Source organism: Sminthopsis crassicaudata, chromosome 5 (genome assembly GCF_048593235.1).
Source record: "Sminthopsis crassicaudata isolate SCR6 chromosome 5, ASM4859323v1, whole genome shotgun sequence".
Taxonomy (NCBI): Eukaryota; Metazoa; Chordata; class Mammalia; order Dasyuromorphia; family Dasyuridae; genus Sminthopsis; species Sminthopsis crassicaudata.
Genome location: NC_133621.1, coordinates 97,946,360 through 97,969,625, shown reverse-complemented (window position 1 = coordinate 97,969,625; position 23,266 = coordinate 97,946,360). Strand labels below are relative to the sequence as shown.

The 23,266-nt window shown below is 36.5% G+C and overlaps 1 protein-coding gene, 1 long non-coding RNA gene and 1 pseudogene across 2 annotated transcripts in view; all 3 read left to right on the top strand.

Moving 5' to 3' along the window:
- The window catches only part of LOC141542931 (TRPM8 channel-associated factor 2-like), a 49,935-nt gene extending 47,868 nt beyond the window's left edge, over window positions 1–2,067 (top strand). The window contains exon 9 of the transcript XR_012482276.1: window positions 1,979–2,067. The gene's annotated coding sequence lies outside the window, so the exon portion shown is untranslated. The remainder of the gene's footprint in view (window positions 1–1,978) is intronic.
- Window positions 2,065–5,906, top strand: LOC141543871 (TRPM8 channel-associated factor 2-like; annotated as a pseudogene).
- A 6,034-nt stretch (window positions 5,907–11,940) lies between these two features.
- The window catches only part of LOC141545200 (uncharacterized), a 32,272-nt gene continuing 20,946 nt past the window's right edge, over window positions 11,941–23,266 (top strand). Inside the window, exon 1 of the long non-coding RNA XR_012482924.1 lies at window positions 11,941–12,238. This is a non-coding gene — a long non-coding RNA (uncharacterized LOC141545200). The remainder of the gene's footprint in view (window positions 12,239–23,266) is intronic.

The window sequence follows — 23,266 nt, the reverse complement described above, 5'->3', positions numbered from 1 at the left end:
TCAGTTCATGTAAATATTTCCAGGCTTTTCTGAAATCAATCTGTTCATCCTTTTTTATAGAATTAGAATATTGCCTTCATATACCATAACTTATTCAGCAATTCCTCACCTGGGTTTATAAGTCCTTGACACTGCAAAAGGAGCTTCTCCAAACATTTTTACACCTGTGGATCCTTTCTCTTCTTTAATGATCTCTGTGGGAGACAAACCCAGTAGTGACACTGTTGGTTCAAAGGTCATGTACAGTTTTATACCTTTAGGCATAGATCCAAATTATTCTGCAGAATGTTTCACAATCCCAATAACAGTACACTAGTGTCCCAGTTTTAAGTTTATCTATCTTGAAATGGAGGAGCAGAATAGGGTCCCTTTTTCAGAAACTCCAATGATATACATATAAGTATATGTGTATATATGTAAATATCTCTCTATCTATTCACACATATTTTTTATCTTTTCCTCTCTCCACAATGAAAGTTCTTTGAAACAGATCCTATTTTTGATTTGATAATCCAGATTTTTATATATAACAACTACTTAATTTTTTAAAATTTATTTATTTTATTCTGAACTCAAGAAAGAAAATAAGCATTTCCATAACATAGTAGCATGGGATGAGAAAGCAGGGATTAAATATTTCTGTATATATGAAGCAGGGGGAAAGAAGGGGTTAAATATTTTGTATATATATGAAGCAGGGGGAAAGAAACATAATAGCTGCAAATATATTATGTACAATTTGCTATTTTTAAAAAATTCATGTTAGCAAGAATATTTTAATTGTTTACTAGTTTATATAAAGCACCTTTCCTTTCATAGTAAATATTACTATGTATTAGTATTCTTACTATTATTTTACAGAAGAGGAAACTAATGAGGCTTGAAAGGGTTAATTGGTTTTACAAGCAGTAAACATCAGAATTGAATATCTAACCCAAGGTATCTTTTCCTTGGTTCCATGAAACTAATTTTCCCCTTTCTTAATATACTTAAAACTATTTCAATATAATTGGCTTTCTTTTTTAATCTTAATATTTTATTTTATGACTTTAATAACATTATTCCCTGGAATGGGTCCTTTAGACTAACAGAGTGCCAAAAGGTTCTAATGCATGTTTGACAACTGGTTTTCAGAGGGGAAGATGTACAAATGACATACTTCTAAATGTAGTCTGCATTAATATTTTCTCTGTTACTTTGTTAAGTGTACACCATCAACAAAATAAATCAAGCCCCATCAGCCTTTGCTCATTTCCACAGGGTAAATGTTCACATTGAAAAATTTAGCTCTAGGCCAATCTGTCTCCAGGATTTAAGGAACCTAAGACCCCTAAAAAGATTTAGATTTTGGGAATTCTAATCTCTCTCCCTTTCCCTCTTCCTCTCTCCTTTTTCCTCCTTTCCTCTTTCTTTCTCTATCCCCTTTACTCATCCCTTTCTCCATTTCCCTTCTTTTCTTTCCCTTCTCCTCCATCTTCCCCTCATTTTTTCCTATTCCCTTCTTTTCCCCTCTTCCACTCTTCCTTTCTCCCTCTCCTCCTTTTTTCTCTCCCTCACTTCCTCATTTACACTCTCTGTCCCCCTTTTCTCCCTCTTATTCTCGCACAGTCCCTTCCAATTGCTCTCCTTCCTCCTTTCCCCTCTGTCTCTATCCTTCTCCATGCTTCAATGTCTTTCTTCTCCAGTACTTCTGGAGGCAAGAGGATAAATTAATGCTTTGTTGAATTTTTTAAAAAAGGAAGTAAATTAAAATGTCATGCTATATAGGTTAGTCCAGCATGACTTCATCAAGAATAGATTATGTCAGATTTATCTGATTTCATTTATTGATAGGGTTAGTATTGTGTATATCAACAAGAAACTTAGGAACAGAATGATATAAACATTTATTAAGCATTTACTGTATGAATGGTTCTGGGGAGGGAGGGGCAGGATTAGGATGTCTCACTAGTCTTAAACTTTGCTTCTCTCCCTATAGGGAGGCGGGGAAAGCCTTGTAATGAATACATCAGATGATTTTGAGATTCTAGCCAAAGGACTGAACAGTTAGGATCTCCCTAGTGACCTGTCTTTTATGAATTGCTGCTGATTGGTGAAGCTGCCTTCCCAGTCCTGGTGAGTAAGAATGGCCAGGTCTTCATTTCTGCCTCCCATTATGGCCAGGGTCACATAGTAGTGATATACCATGAACACTATCTGAAAGATAACACGTTGGCTCAGTTTTTTTTTTTTCCAATGCTGTAGGCTGGCTCAATCTCAGATTAGGATGTTGGGGTGCACACATCTGTGGAACCTCTTGCTGGCATTCTCCATGACTCTTGGATGGAGCTGCAGACCATGGATGACCTTGAGGACAACATGGCCTTGAGGGCCAAAGAGATGATTCAATTTGTGAAAAGTGGTGGAGGTTTACTCATTGTGGGCCCTGTTTATTATTGGACAAGTCATAATGGAGATGACAAAGTTCTGTCCAACTTCTCTGGGAACTAGGTAACCACTGTAGCTGGTGTATATTTCACTTATGCCTTTGAAGACACAGGCTTCCTTAAGATTTCTAAGAAGTATCTGAAATTCCATTTACAGTCAGGTGAGTATCAGGGGTATGGTAAGGATTATACTTATAATGAAAAGTCTTCCTTCTCCATGTGCAATATTCTATCTACTGCACCTCTTAGTTTCATCTAGAGATAGAGTATTTGTAGGCATTAGCAAATAATTTCACTAGAAATAGACATTCCCTTTTAAGGAAAAAAAAAGAACTAGAACTAGACATTTTGAGAAGAATTAGTCTCATTTGTACTGTCAGGTGGCAAAGATGTTATGGACAGACAGAGTTATTGGAAGTCCATCATCAATAGCTTATATTTGGTTAGAAGGAGCCAAGGGATTATTGCCATATGAACATCAGTGTCCGTTTTTGAAAAGAGAACAGAAGGATTGAGTAGAAAAACAAATAAGGACATAGTAGTTGTGTTGTTGAGGAATTTAAGACACCAGGCCCAGATGAACTTAATATCTAGGTATTGAAAATGCCAGCAAGTACAATTATTGAACTATTGACAAGGATCTTTGAATAAAAGATTAGGTAATACATGACAGAGGTCTGTAAAATATGAGAAGAACTAATTTTCTTTTGATGTACAAAAAAAGTGAAGAGTGTAAGTGAAGAGGCCAGTGAACTTGAAGTAAAATCCTAACCAAATTCTAGACTACTTTGTTACTAAGATGGCTAGTATATGTTTACCAAATTAAATAGTGAATGTCTAGAAGTGGCATTGATGAATATAAAGAGTTAGTGTGGTTTCTTCAAGAACACTCTATGTCAGATTTAATTTATTTCCTTTTTTGATAGCGTTAGTAGACCAGCAAATCAATAAGATATTCTAGGAGCAAATGGAGTAAGTATTTATTAAGTGCCTATGGAGCACAGCTAAGCACTGTATTAAGTACTTTAGAGATATTGTCTTGTATCTCCCTAGATCTTTACAACAATCCTGGGAGGTAGGTGCTATTATTGTCCCCATTTTACAGATGATGAAATTGCAATAGATTGAGTGATTTGCCTAAGATTACAAAGCTACCAAGTGTCAAAGGCTAGATTTGAACTCAGGCCTTCCTTTTCCATGTGTAATATACTATTCACTGCACCTCTTAGTTGCTTCTAGGGATAGAGTATTTGTAGGCATTAGCAAATCACTTCACAAATTCTGTCTTAAATGGCATGCCTGTCAAAGTCAGGATCCAAAAAGATATATAGCATCTGGAATGTTGAGCTGAACCCAAGAACATGAAAATTATTCTTGATAAATCAATCAATTTCAGACATACAGAATGAATCAACTTTGTCTAGATAGCTCTTCAGCAAAAAAAATCTTTTGGGTGTTTAGTGGGTTGCAAATGCCACATGAGTCAACAATGTGCTATGGAATCTAAAAAAAAAATAAATAGCTAATTTGTCTTAAGTTTGATTAAGAGATGCTTATGCTCCAGAATGATAAAGTGTTATGCTCCTTCTCTTCTATGACATGATCAGTGGGCATCTGAGTATTATGTGATTCTATAAATTGTCTGTGGAAGTCAATGAAGACATTTGACCTGTTAGCTTGACCATGGTAAGGTGCTGTCTAACTTTCCTGAAAATCAGGCAATGGACATGGCTGGAATCTAGTTCACAAATACAGACAGGTTTATAGGCCTCCTGTAAGGTCACTGTGAAGAACCCATAGGAAAGATGCTCAAATTGAAGGATCTTGATAACAAACAAAGAAATGATGTTCACTGCTACAAAGGGTCAGTAGGAGTTAAGATGCTGGAAATGAAAGAACAGCAATATGAGGGAACTGTCATAAGCAATTTTTATTCCCAGGACTTGGATGCAAAATTTGTTTATCAGGGAGCTAAGTGGTACAGTTGATAGAAGGCTAAACTTAAGAGTCAGGAATATTTGAGTTCAAATTGAGGAATATTAATATTGATGCTGTATTATTTGATTATTAATATTAAATTGTAATAGATTATTGTCTAGCAAAAGCTCCACCTTTTAGCCTAGGTAAAGAGACTTCTCCTAAACTGGTTGAAGAAGGTAATCTACTGGGCTGAGAATCTTGATTTTATTTACCCTGTAAACATAATTAGGTCTTCCCCCAAAGCCATGATCCTCTTTCCTTGCTTTTCCTCTCATTAAAGGTAGGGATGACCTAATCTGCCCATGAGGAAACCAAGTCAGTGAAGATCTCACTGAATTGGCACATAGTTTTTCTGGTCAAAAATTACTGCAGGTCACTCCTGACAAATCATTTAACTGCTGTCTGCCTCAGTTTCTCCTCATCTATAAAATTGGATTTGGAAATCTGATGTCAGGGCTGAAAGGAATAGTGCTATTCAGAAGCAGAATGGATTAAATCAACTAACATTCATTTTTGCCTTTGTTTTTAATTCTAGAAAGATGTGTTATATTTGTACTGCTCTTTTAATTTTTTTGCAACTAAAAAGCAATAATAAAAGAGATTTGCTAGTACTTTATTTATAGTCAATCATTTTTTTTCCTACCTGGGACACACCCTAATTTCTTTAGAATTCTAAATTGAGATGATCACTACTGACTTCACCTTAATTACACTTGAGCTAGGTTTCTCTTCTATTAACATTATAATCTCATCACTAAATCATTTAATTTTTTAAAATATTATTTCTGCATCTGATTGGAAGATCATTCATATTAATTCTATAGCAGGGGATGATAATTTTTTGGTCTTGTATCCAAATCTATTTTCTTATTCCCAAAGAGTCCTATCTTGCCAACCAAACCTGTTTTTCCACTCTCATACTCCCTAATCTCAAGTAAATCTTACTTTCCAAACTGTCTGTCATGATTCCCCAGTTGAGCAATACTGGAAGTTGGAATCATACTGATTGGGTCCTAATGAGGTGCTCTTAGCAGGTTTGATAGCATATATTTGTAGTGGACCCAATCAGCATGGTTATCAGGGTCCAGCCCTCATGCATCCCTTATTGCTGCCTGACTTCTACTTTATTCCTTAAGCAGGTAGTGAAAAATCACAGATTTATAGCTAGAAGAGACTTTTAGCAGTTCGCTCATTTTACAGAAAAGTATTTTGGAATTTGAGTTAAGTAACTTACATAAAGACCCTCAAGTAAAGTAGCAGAGTCAGATTGAAATGCATATTTCCTGACAACACAACTAACACTCTTTCCACTGTGCCAAAATACTTTTCAATTCCACTAACTCCATATTTTTATCAACCAACCGCTTATTGTCAGAAAAGCATCGCCTCCATGTTGGTGAGCTTTCCCTAATTGACCCACGCACCTTTGATCTGTTCATAAGTGTCTGGAAGTGCTTCCCTAACACCTTCATTTTGTCCTTTATAGGCTATCCAGTATAACATACAGGGCTCCCAGGCTGAGTTCCTCTTTTTCACAGAGACTCAGTGAGATGAAAATCAGTTACTGGAAGGCATGAAAGAGAGCATTACTAGGAAGTGGTGAATTCACAAAGCTGCTTAAATCATATGACATCAGTTTTTCTATTCTTCTCTGTTTCAATCAATTTTTTTTTCAGTTAGAGGACACTACATTGTTTCCAGTTTTTTTGTTTTTTTTATGCTGCAAAAAGTACTACTGTGAATATTTTAATTTCTATGGGACCATATGTTTGACCTCCTAAAAGTATAAGTTTAATAGTGAAATCTCTAGGAAAAAAGCTATGGCATTTCATTTGCCTTTATTACATAATCACAACAAAGTTGATTTCTGCCATGGTTGAACCAATTCTGTTCTACCAGTAATACAGTAATGTGCCTGTTTTTTCACAACCCCTGCAATATTGACTGCTACTTTCTTATGTCAGCTTTGTCAGATTTCTGAGGGTAAAGTGAAAAATAAGGGTTGTTTTGTTTTATATTTTTTTTATTAATAATAGGGAGCATTCTTTCATGTGGTTGTTAAAACTCCGAATAAAATGGCTATGAGTCTTGTCCTTCCTGTTTAGCACATTTCTTTATGGAGGAAGGAAGGGGGCATGTTGCTGGTGGTTGGATGGTGACTCAGGGAAGCAGCTTCAGGAAGCAGACTCCATTGTCTGTGGTCATCTCTCTGTCATCTCTTTGCCTCATCCACACTTTCCCTATTCTTTAAACTCCCCACAGGTTCAGTGTCTACGTTCTTATAAACCTCGAGAGAATGATGAGTTGGCCCTGGAGAAAGCAGATGTGGTGATGGTGACTCAGCAGAGCAGCAATGGCAAGAAGAATGGGTATGAAGGAGGAGATATGGGACAGAGGGAGAGGGTTTTTCAAGGAAGTTTACTAAGTGCTAAGCAGGTTATAATACATATCCATGCTAATAGAGAAGCTTTTTATTCTTTAAATGTCAGAAGACTCAGTATCATTAAAAATATTGTTGAATTCAGGCTGGAAGACTGGGTGGGGAGAGGTAGGATGATTCGCCTTGCTGGGTGGCCTCCATTTCAAGAAATTCTGTGGTTTAGGAAAAAAAAAAATTCCAGGTCTGAGACTGAGGGAGAGACTGTCCAAGTAATTTTTCTCTCCCACACTCACATTGTGATCCTTTCCCTTTCTCCTACCAGGTTGGCTGGAGGGTATGAGGCTGTCAGATGGGGAAAGGGGCTGGTTCCCTTTGTCACATGTGGAGTTCATCACCAACCCTGATGTTCGAAAGCGGAACCTGTCAGAGGCACATAGAGTCAAGACTGCCAAACTACAATTGGTCAGACGCCAAAGATAACTCCTAGACAAGGTCATCTGCTTGGGCTCATGGACATAAAATCTCTACAGAAGGGAGCTGTCATCTGCAGCTCTGTAACAGAACCTCTCAAAGTCTGAAAACAAGAATCAGCAAGACTGGATATAGGCTTTGAACTTTACACTCATTGCCCATTGGTGTGTGTGCAAGCATGCATGTGTGTGAGCACTGCATATGCACATGCATACAATAGGAATATAAGGCAGAGGGATGTGGGGTGGAGCCAGTGCTCTTGGAGACATTTCTTTAAGGAAAAATTACCTATCCAGGATATCTACACTGGAGCCTGAGCCAAGGAGCTCTACTTAACTGCAATTTATCAGTTCCTATGTTCCCAGGTTGATGATTTGGAGCTAGAGCGTCAAATACTTGGTTCCAAACTCCATCACTTCTTCAGCATTCCTTTTCTTTAGGAACCAGCATTATTAGGAAGGAGATTAAGGTGTCTCTAGGGAAATTGGATGGGGCTACGGAAATGTGAGGGTGATAGTCTCTCACTCTAATAAACTTGGCACTTTAAATTTTTTCTTCTCAGACTCCTCAGCACTGAGCATTGTTCATCACTTGGCTGGACTTCAAGGAGGAATCCAGGCTCAGCTAGCTTTGGGTCCATGAAGAGCTGTATGTAGGTAGTGGGAGTAGATTGTTGTGGCTGCTGTTGGTTCTTGCCTTGCTGCCACTCCCCCAGGATTTGGGGTGATTCTCTCTTAGCTATGGCCTTAGGAATGTAGTTATTCCATGCCTCTTCCGGTAATGAGTTAGCAATGCACCGGTCCTTCTTCTTGAGCATACCGGTAACTTAAGACATAGAGGGTTTTGTTGTAGTATAACAGAATTTCTCATTGGGATAGTAATTCAATGGTCCTTCAGTTCACTCTTCCATGAAAGATGAATTATCTTTATAGGCTGAATGAATAAAAAATATTTAAGTACCGATTACATGCTGAACACTGTGTCCATAGCTAGGGATACAGATATAAAAATGAGAGTCCCTACTCTCATGGAGCTTACATTTTCATGGGGTGGGATGGATAACACATAGTAGCTATGAAATAAGTGATGATGAGAGGAACAGTAGTGCAATCCATTGACTTGTCCTTTCCAGAGACAATTGCAGTGTTAATTTGAGCAAGTGGTGGTAAAAAGGGTGAGCGTAGTGAAAAGGTTATTGTATAGTTATAAGCTGCTGAGTTAAACATGGCCCAATGAATATGAAGACATATGTCCCCAATGTGTCTAGAGTTGAGTGACAGCTCCTCTCAAGTATGATTTCTAATCATCTGTTTGGAGGGTGGAATAACAGGAAATAAAATGTCTTCACAAGTAGTCATCCAGCTTCTTAAACACTTTGGATGATAGTAAATACCATTTATTAAAGTAGGCTATTTGATAGGATGCACAGATTTCTGTTTGAGATTTTAGCAAACACGTTCTGTATTCACCTAATCACCTAATTTCTCTAATGTATCCATCTGGACATAAAGAGAATCTGCCTCCAGTTTTGTGTAACCTCAAACCAGTTATTTAATGTCTTTGGGCCTCAGTTTCCTCAAAGATAAAGGAAACGTTTTGATTTAGTAGGAAGAATGAGATACTGCAGGGAATGTAAACAGAAGAGGTAGGAGAAAGTAAACATCATGTATCACATAGGAGGATTCATTGGAAATACCTGCACCAGGACCTGGGGGAACTAAATGAGTGGAATGGAAGTCTGATTGTATAAGTATTTCTTCAGAAGGCTAGGAGGAAGCTGCATTTAATCATGTTACTTAGGAAAGTCAGGGGGAATAAAACTTATTCTTCATCATAGATGAAGAAAACTGGAAAAGAACTCAAAGGTCATAAAGCTCAAACCCCTCATTTTTCAGTTATCAAAACAGAGGCCTGGGAAAGTTTACTGACTTGGTCACATAGGTAATAAGCAAAAGATGCAGGATATAAACCCAGACCCTCTGACTCTAGATTCCATGCTACTATTTCTACCTACCAGGTTGCCTCCCTCTCAGAGTGGCCATTCCTGGTGATTAGAATATTGAGAGCTTGGATGATTGCAAGCAGAATTCCATTTCCCTCTAGGGGAGAGGTAATGGAAATTCCCTAGAATTGCAATGTAGGAGTTCCTCCCATTTTGCCTTTGTTGTGTTGTATGTACGGGGTCAGATGAGAGAAGGAATGAGGAGGGGTCAGTTCTTGAATGCCAAGGGTCATGGTTTATATTCCTCCAAAGAGCAAATGTGTCCCAGTATGGGAAGAATAAAAATAAACAAAGTTCAATTCCCAGACACCTCTCTCAGCTACCTGCATGAATTCCATTAGCCCAATTTACTCCTAACTCTGGTTTTAAAGAACAGAGGCTCATCAGCAGGTACAGGACATGATAACAATAAAATGTAGACTGAACAATGTAGAAGGTCTCTTCAACCTCTATTTCTCTATGATTTTATGGTCCTTTGTAGCTTGGACTTGACAAATGAAGAGTTCCAATCTTCTTAACCTGTCTTGAAGACAGGACTCCATCCCCTCCAGCAGTTTCTTTGCCCTTCTTTGGACATACTGTAGCCTCTGTTATGACCTTCATTAGGGATGGTGACCAGAGCCAAGTAGGATAAATGGCATTGTTTCAGGATAGGGATGGGCACGGGATCTGATTTTATTGACATAGGAAACACCTAGGATGGGAATTCCCTGTACTACTGTAGATTGGCACCTTCTCTGCAATTTATTATCTCAGTTGCCTAGGGGCTCTGAAAATTTAAGTAACTAACCCAAGTGAAACAGCCAATAAATACATCAGAGACAGGAACTGAACCTTGATCTTGGTTTCAAGGCTAATTTTCTATCCACTATGATATGTCACCTCTGTAAATTTTTTTCCAGCATTCTTTTCAGCATCCTTATTAATAGTACTATGGGAAAGTAAGTTACTGTGAAAAGTGTTCTTAGGGAATGCCTGCCCTCTAGGGGAGGGGGTGGAGTGAAGGAGGGGAAAAATTCGGAACAGAAGGAGTACAAGGGATAATGTTATAAAAAATTACCTATGCATATATACTGTCAAAAAATGTTATAATTATAAAATTAATTTTAAAAATAATAAAATAAAAGTGTTCTTAGGAGCCAGAGAGTTCTGGTTTAAATTTTAGTTAGTTAGTATCCATGTGACCTTGGCTGACTCAGTTTACCTTTAGGCTTCAGCTCCCTAATTATAAAGGTAGAGGTTAAAATAGTTGGTCCCTAAGATCCCTTCTAGCCCTAAAGCTAGAATTCTATGATTTTGTAACCATGACTTGAAATATCACATTCTATCTACAAACCATGTTTTATATTTAGACCAGAATCTGAATCTTTTTAAGAAATAAAGATTCTTTTAAGGAGGTTAAAAGAATATTACTTTTCCCTCCTAATTAACATGTGACTCCATAACTTCATATTTACTTAGAAATGTTCTGGATTTTCCCTATTCTTCATTTCCTATTGCTAAGCCATTTCCATGTTTGGGATCCATGACAGTGCACTGAATAACTGAAGTGCACTAGTTTTGGAAATTTATCCCAGGTTTCTCAGAAATCTATTTAGAATTATAGAATTGGAAGTGATATCAGCAATGACCAAGCCCAGCCTATAACTGAAAAGGATTCCCTTTTGGTTGGAACAAAGTAAAGTATCTTGACTTTGGGGTCTGAGAACCAAGGTTTAAGTTCCATCTCTAATACTTATTACCTATATAACTTTGGGTAAGCCACATAACCTCTTTGGGACTCAGTTTCCTCATCTATATAATAAGTAACTTAGAATTGATTGTCTCTGAAATTTCATCCAGCCCTAGATTTATGAATACCTCCAATGAGGGGGTACAGAAGCAACACATTACACTTTTAGACAGCTTTAATAATTAAGTGTTTCTAAATCTATTAAATCCATATATTTCTCTTTGTCTATTTGTATACTTACTTTCTGTAAAGATTCATAGCTTAGTCAAGCCTGATTTAGCCCTTAGGAAATCACTCATGTTGCCTTTCCTCCAGTAGCCTGGATTCAGCAGTCTTATCGACTCTTTTAAATTTTTCTAATTTATGGAAAATGTGATTCTCAAATCTTTAGTTCAGAGGGTTCTTTCTAAAAATCTTACAAATGGTCAAACTAGTAATACATAATCCTCTAGCACAGTAGCCATTTGTAATAGCAAATTATACCTTTTGTACAACTGACAATTTCTACCATCACTCAAGTTTCCAACCCCTAAGGCCAGGGAGGTTCAGTCCTTTTATTATCCTGCAACAATGTTCTCACAGTTTTGGAAAAGCAGGTAGGCCCTTGGTATTAAGGGCAAAAAGTCACTGTGCAAACTAGTTTTCCCACTTCATGGCATGACACTTAGAGAAATTAAGGACTTAAAAGACCAATAGAATGAATATGAAAAAAAAAAAAATGGAATCACTGGCCCATGCATGGCCTACTTGACAAGGTGTAGGACATTTTGTGCATTTCCAGTTTTTTGACCTAGTATTCCTGACCATTTCATTTCAAAAGGTATTGTGGAATTGGCAATCTTCATAATACCTTCCTTGATAAAGATTAAACCAAAGAATTTTTTCAGCCTATGAAATTTGCAGGAGCTAAGCAGAAAAAGGTCTCAGGAAGGGACAGATAAGGATTTAATGCATGTTATATTTAGGGAGTGGGAGAAGGGCAAGGCAGATGGTTTCTTGCTTGGTGTAGGTATTGCAGATTGTGTTTTTCCCCCTGGTGATTGAGGGTAGAGGATTGATCTCTGATCCCTGCTGCTTTGAAGAGTGACTCATAATGCTGGAAGTCAAAGCTTGGTAGGGGGAAGGGTCCAAGGCCAGGCTTCCCTGGAAGTCTGAATAAATTCAGAAATGTTTCCTTGGCCTGTTAACTGGAAGGTTGTAAAGAGGCAATTAACCAGCAGTACATCAGACAGAAGCCCGGAAATGGGGTAAGGGCCCTTCCATTTATTGCATAACATTCAGTGTGTGTGTGTGTGTGTGTGTGTGTGTGTGCATAGCTGCCCTAGTATGGAGTTCTTTTGTGGGTGTGTAGTCCAAGAAAATCCTGGATTTCAGAAAATGAACTTAAGTTTTCCAGTAGGGAATTTGAACATAGAGTGGGCTTCTAACTATGGCAGATGAAACCCTTAGACTATATATGAGAAACAGAAGAGAAAAAATCAGTCAGACGACAGGACTGGAGTCAGGAAGACCTAAGTTCAAATTTAACCTGAAAAACTAATAGAGGTGTGCCTAGGAAAGTTAGAACCTCTATGTGAATCAATTTCTTTTATCTATAAAATGGAGATCATTAGGGATGTTATTAGGATAACACAAGAGATATTTGTAAAAGTACTTAACAAAATTTCTCTTATTTATAATAGAATACTCTGTCCCCTACTGCCTCAGGGTTAAGTAGATTACATTTTACTCCTCCTCCTAGGTTTTCTGATGCTCTTAAGGGGGTATAGGGATATTTAGATTCTCTGAATGTGCTTCTAGACCCTCAGAGGACATCCCCCCAAGTACAGACAGTGGTCCCTTACTTTCCAGTGCCATTAGGCACTGAAAGTTAGATATACTGGGACCTACTTTCTTTTTTTTTATTAATTTTATAACTTTTTTTGATAGTACATATGCATAGGTAATTTTTTACAACATTATTCCTTGTACTCCCTTCTGTTCCGAATTTTCCCCTCCTTCCCTCCACCCCCTCCCCTAGATGGCAGACTTTCCCATACATTACTTATCTTATAGTATATCCTAGGTACAATATATATGTGCAGAACCGAATTTTGTTATTGTTGCAAAGGAAGAATTGGATTCTGAAGGTAAAAATAACCTGGGGAGAAAAACAAAAAATGCTAACAGTTTATACTCATTTCCCAGTGTTCCTTTTCTGGATGTAGCTGATTCTGTCCATCATTGATCAATTGGAATTGGATTAGCTCTTCTCTATGTTGACGATATCCACTTCCATCAGAATACATCCTCATACAGTATCATTGTTGAAGTGTACAGTGATCTTCTGGTTCTGCTCGTTTCACTTAGCATCAGTTGATGTAAGTCTCTCCAAATCTCTCTGTATTCCTCCTGTTGGTCATTTTTACAGAGCAATAATATTCCATAACCTTCATATACCATAATTTACCCAACCATTCTCCAATTTGATGGACATCCATTCATCTTCCAGTTTCTAGCCACTACAAAAAGGGCTGCCACAAACATTTTGGCACATATAGGTCCTTTTCCCTTCTTTAGTATCCTTGGGATATAAGCCCAGTAGTAGCACTGCTGGGTCAAAGGATATGCACATTTTGATAACTTTTGGGGCATAATTCCAGATTGCTCTCCAGAATGGTTGGATTCTTTCACAACTCCACCAACAATCCCCTCCAACATTCATCATTATTTGTTCCTGTCATCTTAGCCAATCTGACAGGTGTGTATCTCAGAATTGTCTTAATTTGTATTTCTCTGATCAATAGTGATTTGGAACACTTTCATATGAGAGGAAATAGTTTCAATTTCATCACCTGAAAATTGTCTGTTCATATCCTTTGACCATTTATCAATTGGAGAATGGCTTGATTTCTTATAAATTAGAGTTAATTGTCTATATATTTTGGAGATGAGGGCTTTATCAGAACCTTTAACTGTAAAAATGTTTTCCCAATTTGTTTCTTTCCTTCTAATCTTGTTTGCATTAGTTTTGTTTGTACAAACGCTTTTTAATTTGATGTAATCAAAATTTTCTATTTTGTGATTAATAATGATCTCTAGTTCTCCTTTGGGACCTACTTTCTTAAAATGGAAAGTTATCAAATGGCTCTCTTCCTCTGTCATTACCACCTTTTTGGCCCAGAGCTGCCTTACTCCTATCCAACTAGATTTATCTTTAAAAGTTGATTTTTGAGACTGGTTTTCAAGTTTGTCTGGAATCTCCTTTGTGAGCCACGATCTCACATCAAAACTAGACAAAATAACATCAATTGATTAGATTCCCCAGGATAGACAAAAACCAAGTGGTAGCAAGAAATTCAATAAAAATCAGGAATTGCTAGGTCTGCACTTACCACTTATTTATTTGTTGGTATATTAATTCATTTATGCAACAATCATTTGTGGAGCACTACGTACTTGGCCCCAACCTGATTTTTCAGGCTTGTTCTACATTGTTCCCCATTATATACTTTATATTCCAGGCAACCTGTACTTAACATTTCTCAAACATGATCATCAATCTCTCATGTCCATGCTTTTGCATTGACTATTCTATGTCTGCAATTAAATCCTTCCTGGTCTCTATCTCTTAGAATTCCTAGTTTCCTTGAAAGCTCAGCTCAAACATCATCTCTTAAATGAAGCTTTTTCTGATCCTGCTACTGTCACCTCTCCAATTACCTTGTAAGTATTTTGCATATGACAATATATGTACATATTTCCTGAATATGTATTTGTATATGTGTGTATATATGTATGTATATGTGTGTATATGTTTAGATATATACATATATAGTGTGTGTATATGTTTAGATATATGTATATATGTATGCATGTATATATCTCCTGGAGAACAAGAACTTTATTACTATTGCCTTTCAAGGACAGTGCCAAGCACAGTGAATAGAACATATTTGTAATTTAATAAATGTTTGTTGATAAATTTGCATTAGATCTAAGATACCTCTCAATTCTAAATTGATGACCTTATTCTAGATAGCTTTATTTGTTGTGAGGATGAGAAATAGAGTTCTAGAACAGGACTTCTTGAACTTTTTCTACTCAATAACCCCTTTTCACCTGAGAAATTTTTCCATGACCCCAGGTATATAGATATATAAAATAGGTATGCGATGCAAACATTTACTGATGATAAATCATAACTTCACAACCCCACATTTAGTTAAAAAACTCCATATGGAAAAGATAAAACTCTATATGGGTCATGACCCACAGTTTAAAAAGCTGGGTGCTCTATCCATTGTCCCAGCTAGCTTCCCAAAAATACTTTATAAATGCTAGCTGTTATGGTGATATCCTCAGAGATAATAATAATAATAATAATAATAATAATAATAATAATAATAATAATAATATTTTATTTATATTACCTCATTTGAGCTAATAATAATAATAATAAAATTTTATTTATATTAGCTCATTTGAGGTTTATAGCACCACGAGATATCTACTATAGGTGTTATCTATATTATATGGGGGAAAAGATGAGTTTTTAAAAGTTTTGTAGTTAGTAAGTTCAAGGCAGGTTTCAAACTCATGTTTTCCTGGTCTAATACTCTTCCCATTATATTATCTACTTGTGTCATGAGGTATTTCGGTCATCATTCAGTTGTTTTTGGCCATGTCCAACTCACATGTTCTTGACAAAGGTACTGGAGTAGTTTTATATTTCCTTCTCCAGCTCATTTTACAGATGAGGAAACTGAGGCAAATAGGGTTGACTTGTCCAGAGTCATACAGGTAGTATTGAGTTCAGATTTGAATTCAGGTCTTCCAGACTCTTAAGTATGGCACTCTATCTATATTGCTCACCTAGCTGCCCATAAAGTACTCTCTTATGAGTGGCTCCCTTTGCTGTCATGAGTTGTCCTTGTGTTTTTAAGGGGTGGTACTGGGGAGAATGGTTTTAGGTATATAAAGCAGTGAGGAAATTATAGAGGAAGCATAGATTCCCATTGAAGCATACTTGTCAGACCAACTTCCAGATAGCCATAAATTTTTGTTTTGTTTTTAACTATACCTTCCTAGAAAACGATGGTACAAAAAAATGTAAAATACACATCAACAAAAGCATTGTTAAAATTCCATGAAGGCATCACTGAGAGCACCCAGGTCATCCAATACAAGCTCTAAGATGGGGAAAGAAGGGATTGTAAAATCTAGCCAGAATGTGTAAATATTCAAGAAGCATACTGTACATAATGAAAAGGGTGAACTAGAAAGCTTGGCCTTAGTATTAGTATCTCAATGATTAGATGGACAGAGGTTAACTAACAGATTCTTGTGCTTCTTAGCTATAAAGCCTATTGAAAATGGTGGTGAAGAGTAAAGAAAGGGAAACGTTATGTGCATTGTTAGTAAGGAATGAGAAAAAACAGTCATAGATTAGGAACATGAAAAATCAGAGTGGAAGGTACTATGGAATTGACTTGTGTGGAAATTCCATAATAAGATAAGAAAATTTTCACAAGTATGTCAACCTGAGACTGATCTAGAATACCAAATGAGATGGAGGAGGTTATAAAATTAAAATAGGTATCAACTCCCTCTCTGAGCTTCTTTATATGAATAATACCTATTATGAGGAAGGTATTCTATGAGCCACTGAGAATACAAAGATGAAATAATTACTAAACTGTTCCAAACTGATAAAAAGGGACGTGGTGTACTGGTCACAGATAAGTGAGGACAAAGCATAGACAAAGTGATGATTTTAAGAGAAAGAAAGTGCTAAAAAAAAAAAAAAAAAAAAAAAGTGGTAGGATTCAGAAGTCTTTCCTGCAGGTGGGAACTGAGCGATGTTCTCAAAAAAATAAATAAATAAATAAAATAAATAAAATAAAAAACCTTGCAATTCCAGCAGAGCTGTTTCTATTGCTTAGGACTGCATTTTATCATTTGTGAAATGAAGTTGGCCCAACTATTTCTAGTTCCTTCCCTAGCCACAAAAATCAGCCATCCTTGGTCTCTTCTCTCTCATTTCCTATGTCAAATCACTAAGTTCTACACATTCTTCCATTGTATTGTCACTTGACCTTGCCTATGCCTTATTTTCTATTGCTGTTAAACCAAGCCAAATTAAATCCATTTTTATTTTACACCTCTTTTCTCTCTTTTCCAAACAATCCCACACACAATTGGCAGAGAAATCTTTCAGAAACAGTGCTTTATGTTAAGACTGAACAGTTCCCCATTACCTACAGAATAAAATCTAACCTCCCTTAGTCAAGCATTCAAACCCTCCATAATCTGGACCAACCTCTCTTTCAGTTTTTATCTCACAATGCTTCTCAATAAGACAAATAACTCAACTCCAGTCAAAATAGTATGTTTATTGTATACATTCCTGCCTTCTGCTTAGGATATTTTCCCACCTCCTCTCTGCTTGTCTAATTCCTTTATATCCTTCAAGGTCAGCTTTTCTCACATCAATTAGCAAGCCTTCCCCACTATTTCCCTTAAACTTCCTCCCCTTGAACTGCAATATTATTGTCCACATGCCTTTAGTACTTTAGGATGATATCATGTGTTTTGAGGTCTTTTTGTCTATGTTTAATTTCTCCAATTAAATTTTTAGACTTTAAACCGAAAATGGTGTCTTTTACATTTCTGTATCCCTGGCAGTCATGATTTTGAAATATGTTTCAAGAAGAGAGACTGGATTTTACTTTATAAATTTAAGGTAAACTAATTTGCTGCACAAGCATAGTAAATGATAATCTCCATTTCTTGAGGAGGTAGGTGAAAATGAAGATGGAACTTTGGGATGTCATTGTAGAATTCTGGGACCTGTTCTAAATGTGATTTGGGAATCTATTCCTGATTAGGCTCAATTCCTTTATTCTAAAAGTACCAATTCATTTTTTTTTGGTTGGGTTTTCCTTTCCAACAGAATAGCAAAATAATTATAAAGTCATGCCCTTGTGAGTATTGCTATAAAAGACCAAATAAGACCTTATCTCTTCTGTTATAATCAGCCTAAGGAGTATTCATTTGGAATAGAGGGAATATAAGTGTCCAGACGTTTATAACTGTCCCAGTAAGGAGAACATAAGTGTCAAATATGAGAGTGTGTCGACTTTGCCTCACTTAAATCTAATTCACATACAATCATCCGTGATGTTGGCCCTCTTTGAAACAAAGGAGTAATAGTATCCGCTAAGACTACCTCTGGAATATTGTGTTCAAATCTGTGTGTCACATTATAGGAAGGACATAAATAATCTCAATCAAAGAAAGGTTCCAAGGATAGGGAACAGCCTGGAGATCATGCCATGTTAATATCAGTAGAAAAAAAAAAAAAAAAAGCATTTTACCTGGAGAAGAGACTACCTAGTTGCCACGTGATTGACTATCTTTGGGAATCTGAAGAACTGTAACCTGGAAAATGATTTATTCTCCTACGTCTGGAAGAGCAGGATTTGAACTCAAAAAATTTTTGCTCCTTAAAGCTAGAGACTTTTCTTTTTTCTTATCTCTCCAGTTCCTAGTACATATCATATGTACCTATTAAACACCAATTGAATTGAACTAATTGTATGGACGTTGGAGAATGACAGGTTTCAGATTAAAGTAAAGAAAAGCTTCTTAATGATTAGAGCTATTCCAGGATGGAAAGACTTGTCCGTTTGGGTTAAGCTTTTGCAACACTACTTTATACTATTTCTAGAGAGAAGATGAGGATATATGAATCAAACAACAATATAATTGAATGAATTCCTAACTAGTAGAATGGTCACAACCAAAGAGTAGTTTTTAATAATTCAATTTCATCAATCAATAATTTTTTATCAATTGATTATTTAGTGCCAAGCATTGTGCTAAGTGCTGGGGATATAAAAATAGGCAAAAGACAGTTCCTGCCCACAAGAAACTTATGATCTAATAGGAGAGACAATATGCAAATACATTATATATATATATATATATATATATATACATATGTATGTATGTATACATACATATGTATATAGATATATGTAACGTGTTTTTTATTTCTCTCTTAGTGGTAAATCTTTCAATCCTATTTGCCCTATGTAGATTGGGGTGATAAATTCTTTTCAGCTACTGCCACCTAGGAAATATGGCATAATAGAAAAAAAATGATTTGGGGATCAGAGGACCTGAGTTCAAAGGCAAAATCCAGTGCTAAATAGGTGTATGAATTTGGATGAGTCACTTAATCCCTTTGGGCCTAAAAGTTCCCTTATATATAAAAGGGATCTTGAACATTCCAATTCTGAGTCTATGATCTTAAATTTTTGATGGCTAGTAGTAAAGCTATACTGTTATGGGCCAGAAATTACATCCATGTTTTTATTTAGCAAGATTGGAAGGGGCAAGGTGGAACTGACTGTCTACCTTATATTTCTAAAGCTACACTAAATCACTGGTCTCCCAACAAAGCGCACCACCCTGCCCCCAGCTTCTTAGCATCACTAGCTCTTTGTTCAGTGCCATTATAGGCAAACACTGTTTGGAATGTTCTCTGCTACTTATGGCTTTGGCAATGATTCTCCCATATTCTTGTACTTCTCATAGTAAATTGTCTTGTTAGCAACATTTAGGCTGATCTTTATGAGTGCATCATAAATACTTTATAATGGAAAGCAAAAATTATATACGGGCAGGCTATTTACAAGTACATAATACAAGTAATCTCTTTAATATTCATATGGTGAAGTCCTCTCTAACATTATTTCTAATATGAAAAAATTAGGTCTGCTTCTGTTCAAATAAACACTTCCTTTTCTCTCTTTGTTTTTTCAGTTAGATGGGCTAAGAGAAAAGTCCAACTTTTTTCTTCCTTCTTCACAAACTCCAGAGAAAATTGTTTTGTTTGTTTGTTTGAAGTCAGATCATACTTAGTTTTTCCTAGATCTTAGCCAATATGAAAAGCTGTTATATGGAAGAAGGATTAGACTTGCTTGATATGACTTCAAAGGACAATCTACATCATTTCTGCCAGTTTACATTGCAAAAACTAACAAGAGTACCATGCTTCTTTTGTCACCATTTAAAATTTCCTCATTTATCCCAAACATTGACTGGAGGGCAAGAGACATATAGAATCATAACTTACTTACCTGTAAGCCAATAGGCAAATTTTATCAACACTATTATCACTAGAACTCTTCGAAGCCAGAGACTATAAAATTTTTCATAGTAGAATACCCCCTTTTTGGCATATTACATATGGTAGATATTTAATCAATATTAGTTTGGGTTCACCTTAGCTTCAAAATTACCTTTTTAATATTGTTTAGTTGTTTTCAGTAATGTCTAAGTCTTCATATCCTCTCTTGGGGTTTTCTTGGAAAGATATTAGAGTAGTTTTATATTTCCTTCTCCAGCTCATTTCACAGATGAGGAAACTAAGGCAAATAGAGTTAAGTGACTTGCCCAGGGTCACACAGATACTAAATATCTGAAGCCAGATTTGAACTCAGGTGTTCCAGACTCCAGGTTCTATATTCTAATCACTGTCATATCATATGGTATTAAAGTGTTCTTCCAGTTCATTTACTTGTAAATGATGGACTGTTTTTAGAAAATCCCTGATTCCTTAGCACTTAACAATCATGATGCAATGCAATCAAAGTAAATCTAATTCTCAAGCATTTTCAGGTACAACCTAGTCAAGTTCATGGATATGGTTTTATTGCTTTTTAACCAAAGGAAAAAGCCAAAAGCTTAAAAGACAAAAGAATTATCAAGATTATTGGAAAATGGACAAAAAAAAGGAAATAGAATGGCTTATGTAGTTTGCACTATCTGATTTTTAAAAATTAGACATAAAATATTTGTTACATGGGTTTTCTTTCTTTTGCAAATGGGGAGGGTTTAGGAAGGAGAGAGTGAGTAATTTTGTTCATTGAAAAAAATAAATAAAATGAAGCATAAAAGTTCAATTGAAGAGAAACTATTTTCCCCCCTGGCATGGAATTCTAAGAGGAATGCATCATGTGGACCTTTATATAAGAGACCTTTATATTAGATAACATCAAACAGTATCTTCAATTGTGGTTTTGAAAAAAAAATCCAGGAATGTTAGTCAAATATATGTTTCTTAAATCAACCTTCAAAGCTGAGGGCATAGATTTAAATCTTAACTTGGGATAAGCATTTCTGTGGGGAGCTAAGATAATACAGCAGAGGTACATAGCTAACTTAATACAGGGATAGATTAGAGCTTAGAAACCTAGAGGAATGCAGAGTTAATATGTGTTTTACTCTGTCTCTTTCAAGTAGCTACAGACTTTTGGCAAGTACTGGGTCATAGTCAATTCACATTTGAATTCTCTGAGTGCCTGAAATGCCAATATTCTGTTATGTTGATTAAAGAGAGATATAGCTGTCTTCGATTCTAGATATAGGAGGAGATAGCACAGAATAATGCTGTGGAAATGGCACCATCGTTGGATGATCAAAACACTGGATTTGATTGCTGGTTCTGCTTCTTACTATCCTGATGCTCTTGGGTAAGTTGCTTACCATCTCAAGGCCTCAGTTTCCTCATGTTTAAAATAAAGTTTATCCACACACTGAGTTAGTTCCTTTCAACTATAAATTTAAAATGGCATCTCTACCCTTAGGAAGGTTTCTCTAGTGAATACTTTATAATTTGATTTTCCAATATGTTAATGTTTTCTCCTTATTCAAGTTTCTTTGCATTTATCTATTTATGGACAACAACTGTGGAGTAGAAAGAACCATGAATTTGGAATCAAAGTACCAGAGTTCAAATCCCCCATTAAAGAATTTGCTTTGTTCTGTGAGCAAAGCAGAATAAAATAGCTCAAAAAAAAAAAAAAGTGAGATATACAAATTTAGAGACATCTCCCTCCCACATGGTCACCAGGATTATTTGCACCTGATCTGTGGTAAAGCCTACCCAGCTTGAGCTTGTATTGGTCTGATCAGCCACAGTCAGACGTACTTTGACCCAGGAATAGTGATGTATTTGTTCCTCTTCAAGCTCAAAGGACAACAGCCACCATAACCTATGTGACTGAGCAAGTTACACTCTTAAAGGTTTCATTTCAATGAGAGGATTGGATTAGATGGCCACTAAGATCCTTTCATCTGGAAACCTATGATGCATGGTTATATTTTCTGTTCATCACCTCTACTCTAGTGAATAGTAATCTCTTTGAGATCAGGGACTTTGTTTTTTCTTTCTCTTTTTTCTTTTTTCTTTTCCTTTTTCTTTCTCTCTTTGTCTCTGTCTCTGTGTATTTGTGTGTCTCTGTCTATCTCTCTGTCTCTGTCTGTCTCCATCTCTATCACTCTCCCCTTCCCTTTCTCTCTTTCTCCCTCCCTCCCCTTCCTTCCCCCTTCCCCCTCTCCCTCCTTCTTTCCCTCTTTCTCTGTCTCTGTCTCTGTGTGTCTATCTCTGTCTCCAAATTCCTACTCAGCACAGTGCCTTTGGAACCTGTAGGGATGTAAGGCTGTTGACTGACTATAATATAAACTTTCTTAAGTGGGGGAGGGACACAGTAACTTTATGTCTTTTAGTCCTAGGGTTTAGTGTAGTGCAGTGGACTTAGCAGAACCGAGCAGTTTCCTTATCATTTCCTTCCTGTCTGCTTCATCCAAGGAGCGCACTGACTGCCGCACTCTGACTCCATTTCCATCTCTAGCCCCCTTTTCTACCGCTGGCTCCCCCCTCCGCTTCTCCAGGCTTTCTCCTCCATAAAAGCAGTTGATCAGTTTGCTTACGCTGCCCTCTGCTGTTAATTTTTTCAGAGGATTTTTCAGAGATTTTAGAGGATGATGGCAATTGAGCACAGTGCATTCAATCATCCGGTCTTTTACTATGGAAAGTCTTGATTCTGAACACCTGAGACATAAGGCAGGAAGATTTTGTTTGTTCGTTCATTTTAATGAGTTTAATGGATTGTAGTGGATTTCAAGACCCCATAAGATGATGGGAAATAATATGAACTGACAAGTAATGAAAAATTGGGATTATGCCCAAAGCAAAATTGTCTATTCATCAGTCTAGAGTACAAACAACATGGCATGGTGATTAGGGTTCTAGACTCAGAGTCAGGAAAATCTTCATTCAAACTGCACCTTATGATATTTACCAGCTCTGTGAGCCTGGGTGCCATGTTATAGGGGGAAATTTGCTATATGTGGTCAGCAGACTTGGGTTCAAATCCTGACTCTGTCATTGCCTATTTTACCTTGGAAAAGTTACTCTGCATATTTTGGCTTGAGTTTTCTCA